At 37.1% G+C, this 19,241-nt stretch overlaps 1 protein-coding gene across 4 annotated transcripts in view; it reads right to left on the bottom strand.

Annotated features, from left to right (window-relative positions):
* Positions 1-19,241, bottom strand: part of CRPPA (CDP-L-ribitol pyrophosphorylase A) — a 110,411-nt gene that overhangs the window by 1,333 nt on the left and 89,837 nt on the right. The window lies entirely within an intron of this gene.

Below are 19,241 nucleotides of genomic sequence, written 5' to 3'. Positions count from 1 at the left end.
TAACTTCAAAAAGTAGTCTGGTTTTGATAGGCAAGTATAGAAACCAATACAGGAAACAGTAATAAACTGAGACATTGATTCTGTGCTTCTAACTGAGCACTCCAGCTCACATTTGAAAGAGTCTTTTGTCTAATCACCAAGTAGTTTTAGCTGTATTGGATATAAAAAGTTGGCCTCTTCCTACCACTAACATTTCCATTTGCACACTGGGAAAATAGCAATACGTAGCCAGGCACAGAGACATCCCTGGAGAGAGAAATAGGAGGGAACAATTTCTGTGAAGCAACAGAGAAAAAGAAAGGTCTATAAAACTCTAGGGTAGGGAGAACCTAGAATTTATAAATACAGAAAGGGAGCTACAAAGAGAAATCAAGAGCTATGCTCCATAGCCATGATGGAGAAAACTGGATGCAATAGGTTTTGACAGTAAGGACTGGTACACGGTGGAACAGACAGATCAAGGAAACTCATCATGAGGGTCCTGAGTACGAGAATGTAAAATGGGATGCAGATACAGCTTCCTGCCCAGGGTAGAAGGATGGAGCAGTTTGAATCTGTATCTTTTCCCCTCTTTTTTTATTCAGACACTGCATGAAGGAAGAATTTGCAGAGAACATTTAAGAAACTCAGATTAATGGAGAAAGAAGAAACTGTTTCCACAATTTGTACAGAATAGGGAAACTGCTGAAGGGACCTACCTATTCAGCTAGCACAGAGGGGAGCTGGAGATTAAGAAACTGAAGTGGAAGGAAAAACCAAAAGGGGAAGGGTGTCCCTGGAACACTCCCTATGTGGAAGCAGGTCCAAAGAAGGACCACAAAAATCATAAGAGGGCTGGAGCACCTCTTCTACGAAGACAGGCTGAGAGTTGGAGTTGTTGCACCTGGAGAAGAGAAGGCTCTGGAGGTGACCTCACTGCAGCTTTTCATTACTTAAAGGGGACCTACGAGAAAGATGGAATCAGATCTTTTAGTAGAGCCTGTAGCAACAGGACAAGGGGTAATGGTTTTAAAATAAAAGAGGGTCAATTCAGACTAGATATAGAGAAGAAAGTTTTTATGACAGGGTGGTGAAACACTGGAGCAGGTTTCCCAGAGAGGTGGTGGATGCCTCACTCCTTGAAACATTCAAGGTTGGGTTGGACTGGGCTCTGAGCAATCTGATCTAGTTGAAGATGTCCTTGCTCACTGCAGCAGGACTGGAGTAGATAAGTAACCTTTAAAGGACACTTCCAAACCAAACTACTCTATGATTCTATGTTAATACTTGTATTAACTTTGTGATTTATGTAAATTACAGGAAACATGCCAGAGAGGTAACCGGATAGAATCAAAAATAGCCAGTTTATAACTGATTCTTTTACAATTCCTGAAAAAAAAAAGATGTTTGTATTCAACTAGCATTTTGTCCTAAAAATCATCAAATAAGTAAGCTGTTACAATTTGTAACTCTACAAAAGATTACGCTCCACAAATTCATGTTATATATTCTAATAGGAAGTAAAATTATTTATTAGAGTTCTAAAAAATTGTGGTAGGATAAAAATGTTCACCACATCTGTATATTGCAGTTCACTGAGTAGCACCTCCTATCAGCCAAGCAAGGAGTGAGGAATTGTACTTAGGTCCTGCTCCTTCAGGATCTTTTGTCATGGACCGAGGGTTCGGTAGGACTTTTATTCCCTCATTTCCCATGGCTATAAACTGCTGTATAATGCACGAGGAGAGCGGAAGTCATGTGTTCGCACCCACTCAGACAGCAAACACTGCAGTCGCTTTCAAGATCGAACAACACATTTCTTGCTATTCAGCAATGCCAAATCTCTATGTGCCCCTCGTAATATTTTGCTCAGTTTGTCTTGAGAAGCACTTCACAATTACAGACACTGTTTTCCAAATGGGCTTCCAGCCATATCTGAAGTTGGCTGGAGGTGTATATTTTTTTTTTCCATTTCACAAGAAAGAAATAAAATACACCTGGCCAGGAATGCTCTTAATGTTTCTCCCAATAAATCTTTCCACATCCTCTGTTGGTTACTGGATTCAGTACACATTCCATTGCAGCAATAAATTATTTAAGTTTTTGAACATAAAAGGAAGCAAGAGAAAGAAATTTAACTTTCACAGGAGAGATTGAATGTGACACCATAAGATTCCTTTAGACTGAAAAAAGCCTTTTCTAAAGCCAAACCTAAGGCTTTAGTGCTAATTTTCATGTTCTGAAGGAAAGATGTGCAAAAAATTATGAGTAATATTTGTAACACAGGCAATGTGGCAGAGTAATGCATACAGAAACCTGCATGCAGGTCTATAAAGCACCTTGAAATTGACTGCTGAATTGCAATTAGTTCAAAAAACAGAAACACAAAAAGTAAGCAGCACAACTTAAAACTTCAAATTTTACAATTACTTCACTTCCAATAATCTGATTATTAATGCTCATATTAATGCTCCTCAGGAAACCTACCGACCCTTGTGCAGGATTGATCCCGTTAAGTGTGGTTTTTGGAAATAACCAGAAGTGTTTTTCTTTAGGGGAATATACATTCTCATATTTAAGATAACAAATGTAATGGAAAATATATTCTTAATTCTTAGTACAGTTACAGTTGATGGTTTAATGACCTTGTGAAGCATTAAATTCTCACCTTGTGTCATTAAATTCTCCCTGAGAATTTCAGCAGGGAGATCCTTTAAAGTATTTAGCATAGGGGTTACTAATCTTAGATTTATGCTGTTGCTCCTTCCTGGTAACCCATTCTGACCTCAGGGTCACCCATTCATTGAAAAGTATCCAGCACTTGGGCCTACCAGCCAGCCTCTGAGTGCAGGAGAAATCAGTCCCACAGAGGTCAAGTATGTGCTTACTCTAACTTGCTTTACTCTCACAGCCACAGTTTTACTGGAAAGAGGTAGTAAATAACACAATGCACTGGACTCCTCCAGGAATTTCAAATCATGGTATATCCTGTACCTTTCTGAGAACAAAAACTCACTTTCATGCTATGAATCATTACTGTAGTATCCAACAGTCATTGCCTGGGCATAATTTAAAACTTTTGCTGATCATTTCTAGTCATTACCACCTGCTAGGACTTGATTTCATTTTAGGCCATTACTGTGCCCATAAGTGGATATTTTCAATGTGCTGCCACGATACTTAGCTTTTTCTTAAGTACTTATATGTAATTTGGACACCAGCAGACTTTATAAATAATATTGAAAAGAATTAAAATTACAGAATTCAACAATAACCCAGGAACGGAAAAGAATCTTGTGGGTCTTTATTAATTTAAACAAACAAGCGAACACTTCAAATCCCCCAGCTACACCCTTAAAACACCCACGTTTTTGATACTGCAATGTTATTTCTGGCAACAGTGCCAATTACAGCTGATAATACCTACAGAGAGGCTTCTATACAGATGCCAGGACAAAGTTAATCTACCACACCTAACTCCATTGCACAGGCCACCAATCTTCTTTTATACTCAATAGCATAGCACTAAATCTTTCAAAAATCTCATTATTAGTTGCGGGAAGTCAAATAATGAAGCAGAACCAGGTCTTCACATGTCTAATTGCCTGACGTGTTTGCATATATTGTAAGCACAATAAAAACCAGGATGTCAGAACAGGACAATCAATGCAAAGTCCATGAGAGCTTTTGCATGTCACGGCCTACCCACTGCTCAGCGCTGCGAACCCACGCAGAGAAGGTCCCTCAGCCAGTCCATGAGTGCACATCCATGCATACACTGGATGGATCAAACACAAATGGTTCTCTTCCTCATTAATGAAATCCTTAAAAGAGATCCTGACTTTTAAATAAAACTTGGAGGCAGTAATGGCTTTAATGGATTAATAACTGAAGTTCCACGTGATCCCCCCAAACCATTGTGATATTCACTGTCTATTCATTTCATCCAGTTGATTTAAATGATCCTCCTGTAAGAAGAAAAACCAAGTCCCCCTAACATTTCTTGGCCATTAATAAATAGAATTTTTTATTGTTTGAACAGATTATTAACTACATTTATAAGCTAAAACCAAATTTTTTACCACTTTATATTTATGTACTTTGGAAAAGAAAGTACTCAGAAACACCGCCAACCTTATAAACCATAAATCCACATAACAGCACTTTGATTCCAAAATAAAATATCCACTTTGTCTATTATTAAACAGCAAAAATATTCCAGCTTAACCATATTGTGTGATGGCTGTACCTCAGAATTTATTTGATGTAGCATTCTGTCTGTAGGGGTTCTCTGGTCTGCAGACTAAGACTGGGAATGGATGCAGGGACAGAGTTAAAGCTGTCTTTGGAATATGCAATCTGATATTTTACAAATGTGCATTTATTTAAGAAACTGTGAGGATATCTGAATACTTACTGACATTCCCCTAACTATTCATTTTCTCGCTTCAATCTGTTTAGGATTTGGGTTTTTTTCCCAGCTGGAACTTCATATACATGCATTTCAATTTACATATGTACTAGTTCAGTTTAAGAAGAGCTTGAAAAACACACCTACCCTTTTTAGGTCAAAAAAAAAAAAAGGAAGACTCTGTAGCTATTACCTCTGTCTTGTCCTGCATCCTGCCAAAGGAATAAAACTGCTGTGTTCCATCATTTGTGCTCTGTTTTGCTGCAATATTATTTGACTTTCCATTTAATATTGTTTTTAAAAATTAATAGAATTGTAATGCTAGTCCTGATTATATGGCTGACAGAAAACCCGAAAACAGGATTTAAAGATGCTGCTAAACTTAGGGAATATCAATATGAGTATGGTTACGTTTGTACCAGGAATGGAAAGATGGCCAGGGCATGCACCAGCATGCCAGCATGCTCCTGCCCTTGCTGTTCCATTGTAAGCTTGCTCCTTGGCACAGTTTTGGCTCCTGACAGCTAACATGTTTCCAGACAATGGCTGGGCATGGTTCAGGGGACAGCACAGGCCGGAGATTGCCCCCAAGGAGCAGGCTGAATGAGGCCACCCTCTTTTGGGAAATGAGAACTTCGCCGTATGGAGACAAGGCATGCTGTGCCTTTTAGCCCCAGGACAAGAGAACCATCCCTGGCCTGTTTTACTTACCAGTATGGATGTAGCCTAAGTATCACTGGGAAGTGACAGCTGAGCCATTCTCTCCCTACCCAAATGCATCAAGAATACATAGAACAACAGTCAAAGAGTGCCCCCCAGAATGAGGCACAAATTCCATGTAGCTAACACATAAGCACAGTCATTAAAAAAAAAAAAAAAAATAACTACTCTGTGGAGACCTTTCCCACCAAAACAGAGGAGAGATAGTGGAAGACAGCACTTGTGCTGTACTGCACATTCCTGCCACTCTATGGAAAAAGGCTGGAACCAGCAGAAGGAACTCATGCCCACTGCTCCTTTTCATAGTGTGGGCATGGGTGTACATCAAGTACACCATCAGGGCATGATGGGTAGAAGAGAAAAGCGCTGAAATAGTCTCTGTTCTGGCAAGCATTTTGCAAAAGGCTGTGTTGGCAGTACCAGAGGAGCTGCTGTTAATTTAAAACTCCACGGAATGCTGCAGTTTATACTAAGGCTATACCAGGTCCCTCAAAAAGTTGCCTGATGTCACATACTGAGTGTTTTATCTGCACTTAAGAGAAACTGAGTAGATAATCTAGCCTCAAAAACTTCAATACTTGAAATTTTCTTCTTCAATTGATACTTTTCAATCAAACAGTTGATCTGAAGAGAGTCTGAGGTTCTTCCACCACCAGCAGTCAGTTATCTAACATGGATTGTTGTTTAATCTCACAATGAGTAATTCACTGGTAGATTCATGAAGAAGCATTTTTTCCCACTCAAGATAAGTAGTGGCATGCATCTACATATTAAAGCAACCTCCATTTCTGTAATAGTACAAATTAATCTGAAGTCTCCTTTCTTCTTAAAATGCTTCCACATCACATTTTTTAATCCATGTGCCAAAGCATCTATTGATAAGTGACATCTCATACATAATATCAATGCAGCAATTTATCTCAATAAGAAGATAGCTATGCAGATCATTCTAAAAGATAAGAAAACTATTTCTCTGAATATTTTTAGGTTTCCTTTCAAGTAATAGATAAGTAATTAAGGCAGCATTTGAGTTCAGATAGGTAGCTGGGTTCAAAATTACTTGAGCAGGTTCATAAGTGAACCTCTGTACGCATAGCCATGCTTCCTTGCTGAACTAAGAAAATGCAATCAATTCTTTATTAGTAGATACTCCTCAAAATAGAAATAATTTTGAAATCTAGATACTGAAGATGCAATGAGGATTGAGAAAGAAGATGAGTGGCACTAGAACCAACCTGTCACTGTGCTAATGTAGCCTAGCAGACCTCTTAATTAATGAACTCTGATAGATCTGAGTTACTTCCCTGCAATTAAACAGTCATACATCCATGCTAATCAACCCAAACCTGAATAAACTGTGCCTAAATTCATGATACTGTAGCGTCTCTCTCTCTCCTATACTATTGACCATACGTATAGTTTGTCCTAAGAACAGAGAGCCATCAACATTTAAAATGACTGTGTGGATACACTGAGATCAGACAAATATTTCAAATCTTCTCGAGGCTGTGAGAATTCTATCTCTAGTGCTTTTGCTTTTAACTTTTCACCTATGATTCACAGATTTAAAATGGAAGGTAAACATTGCTCTTTTGTTAAAAAAACTCCAACAAAACAGCACAAACTAGCATACAAAAACTCAAATTTAAGATTTCTTTCCCTAGTATGAATAGAATAAACAGATTTACACTCAATCACCAGGTTTAAAACAGCTCCATTATCTACATGTTCTGCAGCATGTAGGTGACCAGGGTTCAGTTCCCTTCTCAGTATGAGGGGTTTAATCCATCCCCAGCTCATACTGTTTCTGGCCTGGGGTTAAAAAGCCTGTGGAAGAGTACTTATTCTACACACATTGCACTAAAACAGAAGGATGACGAGACTCCAGTCTAGATACTAGTGCAGACACCTTGCAGACATGAGCTTGGGGCCAATGTCTGCATCTTCTGCAGACCTAGACTTTATATTTCCTTGGTTTTGTCTTCTCCAAGTCTTTTTTTTTTTTTATTTTATAACAAACACTGTTAGCATGATCACACTGAATGATCAATAAAAATTCCTGGACCAAAACATTTCCCTGAAAAGTTTGTTATAAAGGACACTTTCAGCACATTCAGTCATTGCAGCTTAAGCAAGAGTTTTCATTCAGCACCTACCACTATCTGATGGAAGCTCTTGGCAAGAGTGAGTGTGCCAGCAGTGACAGCACAATGGCTGTCAACCATCTTTCTAAGTTGCTCAAAAAGCTACCTAATGCTTAAGCTAGCAGCAAGTTCTGCCACCTGTATGGGTCTGATACAAAAGTCCTGGCAGAAATCAGCCATTTAACAGATGTGCAAAAGTATATTATGTGTTTGAGGTTTCTTAGAGGTGGTCTCTTAGTACAGTATGTTACCAAATAAGTCTATAATATGAAGTGTACCCATGTTAATATTTGTTAGTGTGCTACCTACAGGCTCTATCAGGTATCACTCTGCTAACCTTGTAAAAAAATACCAAAAGAGTCTTTAGGGATAAGGAAAAAATGCTTCTTACTATCAATATAGGAAAACTGAAATGCTGCTGAGGCACAGGAGGCTTGCTTTCTCCTCTGACAACTTGCATTACAAAGTGCTGAAAATCTGAGATTAGTCTGTAGTAGGCACTAATAAATTTAAGTGGGAGTGGGATTTAAGCCTTCCATGCAGCAGCAGCGTATAGAATCATGCAATTATAGAATATCCTGAGTTGGAAGGGACCCGCTAGGATCATCAAAGTCCAACTCCTGGCCCTGTACAGAACAGCCCTAAGAATCACACCCTCTGCTTGAGAGCATTGTCCAAACACTTCTTGAACTCTGTCAGGCTTGGTGCTGTGACCACTTCCCTGGGGAGCTTGTTCCAATGCTCAACCACCCTCTGGGTGAAGAGCCTTTTCCTAATATCCAACCTAAACCTCCCCCGACACAGCTTCATACCATTCCCTTGGGTCCTGTCACTGGTCATCAGAGAGAAGAGATCAGTGCCTGCCCCACCACTTCCCTTCACGAGGAAGATATAATAGCATTTCCCTCAGTGTGTGGTGGGTTCTCTGCTGCCTGTTCCACTGTGAGAGTCTATACTTTGATGGGCTGCAGCGTTAAGTTTTGCAGCTGGCCAGGAATACACAGCAGGCCTACCACACACACACATGCATAAAAAATGGGTTAAGCTGTGCTGGCCTCCCAAAAAACGTAACACCCCAATCATGCAAATCATTTACAGACTGTTGCAGTACACCAGGCACTGAGCAAAGATGGAGCAGCTACAGATCTGTATGAATGCGTTTGACACATGGGGCTAGCAGCAGAACAAAAGCAGTTCAGCACAGTTCACCTGGTTTTCTCCTATCACAAACTGAGAAATGGAGCACTTTCAAGCTCCGTTTCAATCCACGACTGGTGTTTTAGCCCTAGTTGGCAGTAAAGTAAGGAATGTAAAAATCTGTATGAAGGGAAGACAGAGAGAAATGATGGGGGAGCAAATTAGAAGAAACCACAGAGTTAAAAGTTTAAGTATGTAACTATCTCAATTCTCAAAATACAAAAAGATACGCCATTGCTAAAGATCATGTGAGATTATATAAATGCGCTATCTGATAAGCAAATTGTGTCATATACTGCAGGTAAAATAAATAATTTTAAAAATCTTCAAAGAACCATGTAGGACAGTTCTACCCAGTGAGATCTGAGGTCATCACTGTAATCACAAAATTGTTTTAAAAAATTACAAAAAATTTACAAAACCTACCTAATGGGCACAGAGAAAATAATATAGCACTTCTTCATATAAATTTCTAGCATGAGCAGAAAAGTACATATTTTATGGTACATTTAATACAGTATATTTTGATATTACAGGTTTTTCCTTTTCATATCATATTATATTGACAACAAAGGTTGGTTGTGGCACTTTTCAAGAAAAAAATGAACACAGCACTTCTCAATCATCTAAGCTGCTAACACGCAGTACAAGACATGAAATGCTTTAGCTATCACAAGTTACAGAACTTTGCATACAAATGTGCTGCACCAGTTTCATATAGCTTGTGACAGAGTTTGTGACTGTGACTATCAGTGTTATATAGGAAGACTGGGCAACTTTTAATTAGTGACTGTAACAAAATGGTAAGGTCTTTGGAAAGAATGAGTGATGCATTTGAATCTCCTGGGGGATGCTAAAAACCAGTGCAGAGGAAATGTGAGCATTTTTTCCTTTCTTCCAGTCTGAAACACATTTTTCTTCCCTCCTATATGTGCTAACATCTTATGGAATATTATTCATAAGGCATCCAGTTCTCCAAAATAAGAAGAGGCATGTGTCCATTCATTAAAATGGACACATGCCAATGTTCAGTCATTAAAATCTTCATTATACAACTCCTACAGACTATGAATAATCCGAAATACAAGCACACGGCTGCCGTAACTAATTGATTGGAAAGATTCCTCTTTACTACAAATAATTTATTTGAGATGGTTCAGAGGAAAAACTGTATAACCTACTAAAAAACAAAATTAAAACTTCTCCTTCGGGGAAAGAAGTAAACAAAACCCGAGAGATTCTGAGGGACAGAGTATGTGTGTGTACACATGTGCTGGGCTATTGTTCACATCCAGTCTTGTGGCTTCCAAACTTTTAAGACAATAATATCAGTTCAGTGGGGTAAAGGCCACATTCCAATCTTGGTTACAGAAATACAAACCGAAGTAATGACAGCATTATAAGCCTGGTTATTTTCAATTTTAAACTCTGCATTTTGATACAGAAGAGCTAATATGTAACCGGTTTTAAACTGCTCTCAAAATTTCAAAAGCAGCTTTAAAGTAACTCAAATATGTTTCAGGCAGTGAGACACAGTGAGAGGAGTGGCTGTCCAGAAGCTCATTGTTAGGCATTTGATATCACTGATTTCCATACTCCTAATTGAATCTAGATAGGTGTATGCAAAGTGGACCTCAAGTTGTATCATCTCATCATTCTGTGAGGAGGGACTGATTGCAGAATAAAACAAAAACTTAAACATGACATTACACACTGAAACATGAAAACATCTTTGAATTACACCTTAAAATTTAAAATTGAATGTCCATCCTACAGTTTTCATCTCATTACTCAAATTCTACTTCTTTGACTGCATGCATCTGTGTGATGTTTAGGCATAGTTTATGTCCCATCTCTGATTTCTTTTCCTGTATACAGCTGAGGGTCTACAGCCTATTGGAAGGTAAAAAATATAAATTCCTTAAAATTCAAGATTTTTCTGTAAAGCCAAGACAGTCTATTTTAACAAAAAAATAAAAAAGCTCCAGACTGATGAAGAAGTGTCCAGAAAAAAGTTGCAATGACATGAGGTGACATCTCTCCTTGGAGAGTAAGAGAAGAGTCAGCAGGGGTAAAACAAGTTACAACGGAAGTTACTAATAAGGTTCATTCCCTTTGTCTCTCACACCAATATGACATTTTCATACATTAATTTTGCAGTAATTCAGACTGATCTTAACTTTCTTTTGCACAAATCACGGACTTTTTCCCTGCTCCAAAGCAGTCTTCACACAGCTAATGTAATAAGCAGGAAAGGAACTTGCATTTCTTGCAAGCATGAATAATTCCATGAGCAAAGGAGCTCTAAGCACAGGTACACTCAAATACACTCAAATGCATTCAAAATTGCTGGGAATGGAGGACCTGCATTTGTCTCCCTCTATTGTTTTCTTTCAGGCATGCTGCCTACACAATGTTTACCTACTCACTTAAGAGTTGACAGTATATCTTAGCAACACTCTAGGACATGAAATGAATGCCTATCCAGCATGTAGGAGGAAATAATAATAATTTCTAAAAATCTTGATTCAAACTCTCAATTTCTCTATTCTTTATTTCTTTGTCCTCCTTCATCCATAGCCTAAAGCCAGTGCAAACAGAGCATCTATCCTTGTTAAAGTTTTCAGCTAAGCAATGGTGGGAGCACATAAATTTTGAAAAATTAATCCTAGAGGAAAGATGAGTCTTAAAATCTAGTGTGAGCAGAGGTGGTGGGTTCAGAAAGCAGCCCCAAACAGTCTGCATCTAATCCAACAGATGGGGCAGAGAATTATCACAAAAACACACTAGGAAACCACTGTGGCAAAGAGCTCATTTTTCTCTGAGTGGCCAAGAGGAATGGCACACCATACTTTCCCACGGAAGTGTGGACGGCAGTAACACCATTTGCTCTCTACAGCTACCTGAAAAGAGGTTGCAGCAAGGTGGGGATCAGCCTCTTCTTCCAGGCAACCAGCAATAGGACAAGGGGAAATGGCCTCAAGTTGCACCAAGGGAGGTACAGGTTGGATATTAGGAAAAGTTTCTTCACTGAAACAGTGGTTAAGTATTGGAACAGGCTACCCAGGGAAGTGGGGGATTCAGCCTCTCTGGAAGTGTTCAAAAACTGAGTAGACGTGTCACTTTGTGACATGGTTTAGTGGGCATGGTGGTATTCCCTCAAAGGTTGGACTTGATGACCTTGAAAATCTTTTCCAGCCTTAATGCTTATGCTGTGATGGCTGTTCTGAGTCTGACCCCCCACCTGATCATCCCTCCACTGTTAAATCCAATGGAGGAATCTCTCCTGCCACTAGCTACTGATCAAACTATGGCATAGCTGGAGGGTAAATAGCCAGTTTCAAAAGAATCCTTTGAATATAAGCCCAGTGATAGGAAGGCAGAAGAGAGCATGTAACTTGCCTTGTAGCAAAATGAGAGTAAACAGATAAAGCAGTTAGTACCATTCCTCAGGGTTCACCAATAAATCCTTATCCTTAAACTCAAAACGTATAATCTTTATAGTTGTAAGGGGACAGATGTGCTTGCTTTTAGAATCTAGTTTTCTCTTAGGCTATGAGGGTCCAGCTACACCACAAAGATAGAGTTCACAGATGTTCTCTTAAATAAAATCAGGGTTTGCCAAGACAGGCTTCTCTTTCTTTCTGCCAACAAGTATCAGACCAAATCACATAACACAATAGCCTGTCTATATACAAACAAAGGCACTCAAAATAAAAATATATCCAAGTGATAAAGCTCTCGTAAAATAACATAAAAAGTGCTCTTAGAAGAAAGGCTATTTGAAAGCTTTAAAGATAAATAGAAAGAGATAGAATAAAAAAAAATAAAGGAATGAGTCTTGCATTAGCAGATGGATTAATTGCACTCTATAATTAAGACATTTTATTAAAAATAAAGCAGGTGAAAGATTTTTTAACTATGAACACACCTATTTTTATGAGATTAGCATTCAGTGTTAAGCCTATTCTTCAGGTATGTTGTATCTGGAGTTGCATAACAGAAGAATCTATGTTTTACAGCCTTTAACACTTCCAATTAAGTTGTTACCAAAGTTTCCTTTCAAAACATCCTAAAACCATCTTGTGCATACTTGCAACTTTAAATATGTCTATAGCTGGTTGCAAAGATAAGTTTGATTCTCCCTAGTACCTTCTTGTAATAGGCATTTGATTAAGAAAAAACTTATGGCAGTTTCCAAGGGCATGACTAAACATGATGCATAAGAGTTTGCCACATCACTTACTCCTCGCTTTTAAATTTGGGTCATCCAAAGCTAATTGAAATCCGTGGGCTGAGAACAAGTGACCAGTGCTATTTCCATGGTCATGGATGGCACTAGTACTTTTCATAAGAAAGGGGACAGCCATTCTTCCAAAACAGTAAGGTAAAGAGGTGATATTAGTGTCTTATAGACTGTCTGCATATGAAATTGTTTTGTTTTTCAGCTTTCCCTATAAAAGCTGAATATTCATCTAAATTGCTGATGAAAATATTTATAAGTGATACAAGAACCATGATATTGGATATTGATACTCGTATAAATCACTTGCAGAATCTCTAAAGTATTTTAAAATATGCTAATTGTGAACTATATTTAAAACATACTCAAGAATAATTTAGACAGTTTAACAAAAATATTGACATTTTCTGAATACAACAGTCAAAAATGAAAGCAAACAGAACACTAAACCTTCAATCTTATAGCAAAAATTTGACAGCAGCTAACCATTAGAGATCTTGAACATAAGACTGGAGAGGAATTTTAAACTGGTTTTAAAAAGTCAATATTTTTTTTTCTAGAAACTGTATTATAATAAGAACATTTATGTTTAAAGGAAATGAACTAGCTTAATTTTGTGGGGTTCAGGTCTTGATATTCAGAGCTACCAAGGAAATAACTCCCATGAAATGGTCAGTTACTCCAGTGAGAACACTGGATGGCACAGATATGAATCCCAGCACCCACCATGTGAGCCCAGCTATCAGAGCCTGCAGTTGTTACGTCACAGATTTGCTTGGCTAAAAAGAAAAGGAAGTTAACTCTGTTCAAGATTCATCCACAATTAAAAGTTAGTTCAGCTGCTCAAATAAGTTAGGGGTTAGTTAAGAACTAATCTGGTGCTTCAACTAGAAAGCACAACTTTTGCTCTTTCTCTGCCTTTGGCTCACTTTTTTTTTTTCCTTCCAGCTTCAGTATTTGCTTCCAAGTTCACAGTTGCATTTAGAACTGCATGTATCTTTTTACATGGGCCCTGATTTCACATTGTTCATCTCCTCAGCCTGTATTGATTAGATGAATATGTGGTTTGGCTTTTCACGGGCATGTTTTAAAAGTTTCCTCTGGACAAAAGAAGTAATCTCAAACTCCATTTCCACTGATTCCTCTCTTGACTCAATATCTCTTTTGTCTTCAACAAACTGTATTCCCTTGCGCCTGCTCTTGGCCTCAGCTTTTACCCGGCATGCTCAAATTCCATAAATCTGCTGCCTATTCAGTCAGCAGAACTATGTCTGCAGCAGTACAGACGTGCCACAGCCTCGTCTCTTGACACTCCCAGTTGTCCTCAGTCGCAATGTCCCCTTCACAATAACTACTGAGATTAACTTTCCATTATTTACTTGAACCTTACCTATTAAGAACTTTTGCATTAACTTTTACTGCTTAATACCCTTTTATATGCTCAAAGTGAGATTCCATTCTCCCAGTCAAACAAATCCAAAAGCTACACGTTCTCTTCAAGGTCCATTAACAAAACACAAGCTTTCTTGTGCTTGAGACTGTCTGTGAACTTAGTCCAGTCCAAAGATGGGACTTAAAAATCCTTTCTTAGTTACCGCTTTTTGATTATTTCCCACTGGTTTCTACATATCCTTTCGTTTAACCAGATCAGACACTAGCAGAAAGGATTTCCTGAATTGTTTAGCCTACCCTTCATCTGAAAAAATATTCTTGTATTCATGCCTCAGTGAACTTACACTTCTTATAACATTGAAGATGCAGCACATATTTTTATACTGTATATAAACTAGACAGTGTTATAAAAACATGTGGCAGGAAAAAACTTCCTGTCTTCCACTCCCCTGAAATTTTTGAGATTTTTTTCAAATCTTTGCTCTCTTTAGCAATATCCTGGACAATACAAGCAAAGAGTTTCAAAATATACACTTTCAAGACACAGATCTTGCTCTTATATAGAGTCATTAGGTCCAAACTCACTACTGAAATCTTTCATAGCGGTAATGCATATATATGCCAAGTGTATTATTCCGACTGATAGTAAATTACGTGACTTATTTTTCCTTTTATTTTTTTTTTTCAAACAATTCCAATACATCTTATAGGGTTCTAAAAGTAGGATGGAAATTTGAAGTGTCAATTATAATTTTTGTGTATTTCTTTATGACAAGTCTCAAAGCTTTATGAATATACACTAGAATTAATTTGTTCAAACAAACTCAAAAATAAAAATGCCATTGTATAAGATGGTAACAAACATCCGTTTGGGGCATTATAATTTTGCAACGACATTTACAATTATTAACTAGGAGATTTTTTTTCTCTCTAAACATCAACCTAAATATCAGAAATAATATATTTTAAAATTCAGAGCTATTTATAAAATAAATTATAATTATGCCAAAAATCATATTTCCCAAAACATTTCTAGATTCTCTCCACATCACTGGGATGCATTTAGGGAAGTAATGGATTTAAAGAGCATTGCATACAAATCCTTGGTTCTGCAACTATCATCATGTTGAGTAAATAAATCACAGAATCATCAAGGTTGGAAGGGACCTTCAAGACCATCAAGTTCAACTGTCAACCGAGCACCACCATAACCATCCCTAAACCATATTCCCAAGGGTCACATCCAGACACATCTTGAACACTTCCAGAGACAGTGACTCCAGCACCTCCCTGGGCAACTTATCCCAGTGCCAAACCATTCACTATGTGAAACTTTTTTTTCCGCTAATATATAAATATCTGGCAACCAAATTCATATTCTGCTGTCAGTAAATAGCAGGAGCTGTAAAGCCAAATCAGTTAATAGAAGAAATCCCTTAATGTGCTTAACTGATAATGTTCTGAGAAAGCTGCCAAGGACACTACAGTTCTGTACTGTTGGCCACTATGATGTTACTTTCTGCTTCAACTTTAGTATGTGTTTAAGGGAACCAATACTTTATTTACACAATAGATAATACATAAACTGTAATAAGTTATGACAAGCATTGTATTTCAAGACAATTATAATTTGCCTTTGGTAGCTTTATAAGCCATGAGACTAAATACCTATTGAGTTTTACCACCCAAGAAGTACTGTTTTGGAGTGAAATGCCTGGATTATATTACTGATATAAAATGGAAAATAAACTTCAAAATACAAAAAACAGGCAATATACTGATTTGTGAATGATCTCATTGCACACCAGCTCCAGAACATTAATTTTATCAAGAAGCCTGAAGCTATTTATAATTGCTATCAGTTCATTTTCAATTTCTTAACCTCTTAGGCAAAGAAAAATATAGTTCAGATGAAAAGAACTAGAAAAGAGCCTCATAAACAGCATTACACAGCAGAAGTATTGCACGATTATGAGATTCTGCCAGCGCCCACTGTTAACAGTTCATGCACTAACAGGATCTGATTTGGTAACTTAGAATCTGAAAATAACATTCTAAAATGTTCAGATTTACAGAATAGTGCTCATTCACGACCAAAGAGTCAAAATTCTAGAAGCTTAATATCATGCATTCATTAAAAAAACAGTCCATGAATTCTTGTATCTAAGTAAGGTAATACAAACTGCTATGTAATTTGCAATTGCAGTTAAGGTTTGCTACTTGTGAAATCTTGTAAAGTTTATTTTGGAATCAGTTCCTTGTCTTGCAAGAACTGCAAAAACATAAAAAGCATCACAAACCACCAGAACAGATTATTTAACTACTGCCCAGATTGCCAGTCCCGCCCTATGTAGAAACGCACATCCAAGATTCAACATGAACAGATCATCGAGACTTGGTTTCATTCATTTTATTGGATGAAACCAAGTACCAACAGAGGCTGTTGGCAGTAACAATCTCAATCAGCCTAACAGTAGGTAGACATGTACTTTCTAACATCACGCAGAATGAAGGCTGCAGTCATGGATTCTAGCAAGTGCCTTGCAAGGTTCTGGTGGCATCTCAGGAACATCAGCTTTCTTGGAAAGGTATAAATATCTCTGATATGAATTGCTCATTTGTCACAAACATATCCACAGTGTACTTAAGCTAGGATTCTAAATCTCTTATTTAACAAAAAGCATTATTGATAAGTATCTATATCTCAAAAATATTTGAAATTAGTATTGATAAAACATGTAAAATGCATACCTTTGTTTGTACTATAAAAAATTTCAACTGTGTCTTCAAATGCCAGCCATCATAAGCAGAAATCAGAATGAACAATGTTGTGTTCATCCAAAGTACATTTTGTTCACCCCTTCTGCTAGCTGTCGACTGTCCTCTTTGGCAAATTTTGCTTTGCAACTGTGGCTTTAGACAACACACGAAAAGTAAAGAATGAAAAACAGAAGGTAGAACACTACCGTGCCATTTAAATGTGCAAACTATATAATCCTACTACATAAATAAAAGTAGGAATGAGATTCCAAAGGCCAAAATAAAAAAGTGAGAAATCTGGCTTGTATATCAGTCAGAAGTATTCTTTCATACTTTATATAATGTGAAAGAAGTTGAAAGTAATGGTGAACTACAGCCTTCTGGGGTACATGTATTAACAGCAATTGAATGACAGCAGAATTTACCAGTAAGAATATATCATGTGTATATGCTTATTCATAAAACAAGTTAATAGACGAATTAATTTATAGTAAGAATAAAGTCAGTTTTGTAATACAAGACCACTACTATTTCATAAGGATTCTTCTGTTAATTTTTATTCCAGGTCCAAGATCAGAACAGTTTGTGATAGTATTACAGAGAGAAGGAAAACAACTGGACAGCTAAAGACAATTAAAGGATTAAAACTGAGTTGGCACAACCCACAGATAATCCCTAAAAAGCCCTATGTAATAATTTGATATAACATATATGGAAAAATATTTTAAAATACATGTTTTTAAAATATCCTTCTATATAATATAAGGAGCTCTCAGTGGCTACAGGGATGAAAGACAGATGTAGCTACAAAAGCTTTCTTTAAAATCAGACAACCAGATTGACACAATCCACACGAAAGTCAGAATTACAAAACCAGGCAAGGGGAGAACAGCTCTTAAAAATTATCGAAATCCACTCCCACATCAGATGACAGGATCCAAAAATATATCAGATTTAGACACAGATTCACAGAAAAGCTTTATGGCTTTCAACAAATCTTAGACAGAAAATAGGTGCTTAACTTTCAAAATCCAAGGACACCTGCAAGTCAATTAGTTCACATGTGTCTAACACAAAAGTCCTGATACACTCTGCATTTAGAAGAAACAAACTGCTATAAACCAGAATCTTAAACCTAAAATCTGCTAAAACTCTCTATACTTTCTATAAGTTGCTGGACTTACTCTACTCCAACATTACCTGAAAAAAAGTGGATAACTAAATCAGGGAGCTTGTTTCCCCTAGATCCCCTTTGAAGATATAAATTACCCTCTCCTTCCCTATAAAGTGATTCAGATCAGGAGCCTAACACCTACAACTTGTTCAGATACAGTAGCTGGATGTACTAATCAAGTGATTGTGACATGAAAAGGAATGATTTTCTTTTTTTCAGATTCCAGAGAGAACTTTGCAATTGTTGCAAAATCTCCTTTAGCAGAGAAAAATTCTTGTGTTGGACAGGGGCATCTAAAAAAGAAATCTATTCTAAAAGAAAACATAATCTGAGATAGATAGATAGATAGATAGATAGATACATAGATAGATAGATAGATAGATACATAGATACATAGATAGACAGATGCAGCTAAACACTAAATCGAGTCCCACAGATTCTTATTTTTCACAAACACCATAAACACTGCACTTAATCTGTCTGTTGTAATAAAAGATAACTTATGAAATTATTATTTGAACAGTCACTGAAAATAAAAGCTATATATTGCAAAAAGTGTTGTTTCATTAGAAAAATATATGCAATTCTGTGCCTGCATTAGTTGTCACTCATGCACAGAAAATTACAATACAACTTGATAGATTTAAATTGCTATAAATTATACCCAAAGAGAGGTCGGGGTTCTTTTAAACTGTACTTCTGTGAGCAGCTGCAATAGCTCCTCACTAAAACACGTTTGTAGTTTCTGCCTGCCTTTCTCTTGCAGGTTTATTTTCAATTTCCCATTTACTGAGCATCTGAGTAAAAGTGCTACAGGTTAAATAAGAGATATTTTCTTACAAGCCTGTTATTAATTATTTGTCTTCAATTTTATTTATTTGTTCAGAAGCTTTGTATATTATGCAAACACAAGGAAATTCAAGTGCCAGGCTACTTGGTTCCAAAGACAGTTAGGTGTAGCAAGGAAAGTTCTGCAATACAATGCATTAAATTCTAATATACAGTGGTTTAGGTCATAAAAAAATGAGAATTTTTAGAGGAAATGTTATATTTTTTAGTTATATTCTGCTGTGTTATTTTTACAACTTCCATAGACTATTTTGTAACTGAAAACATAGAACTAAGTATTTATATCTAGTAAAAATTAAGCAGAATTTCAAATAGCCCAATAACAGGATGGAGACAAAACAAATTAAGAATCTTGAAACTGGAAAAAGTTTC

This window comes from Chiroxiphia lanceolata, chromosome 1, assembly GCF_009829145.1.
Source record: "Chiroxiphia lanceolata isolate bChiLan1 chromosome 1, bChiLan1.pri, whole genome shotgun sequence".
Lineage (NCBI taxonomy): Eukaryota > Metazoa > Chordata > Aves > Passeriformes > Pipridae > Chiroxiphia > Chiroxiphia lanceolata.
The sequence above is the reverse complement of the archived record's forward strand: the minus strand, read 5'-3'. Positions and strand labels throughout refer to the sequence as shown.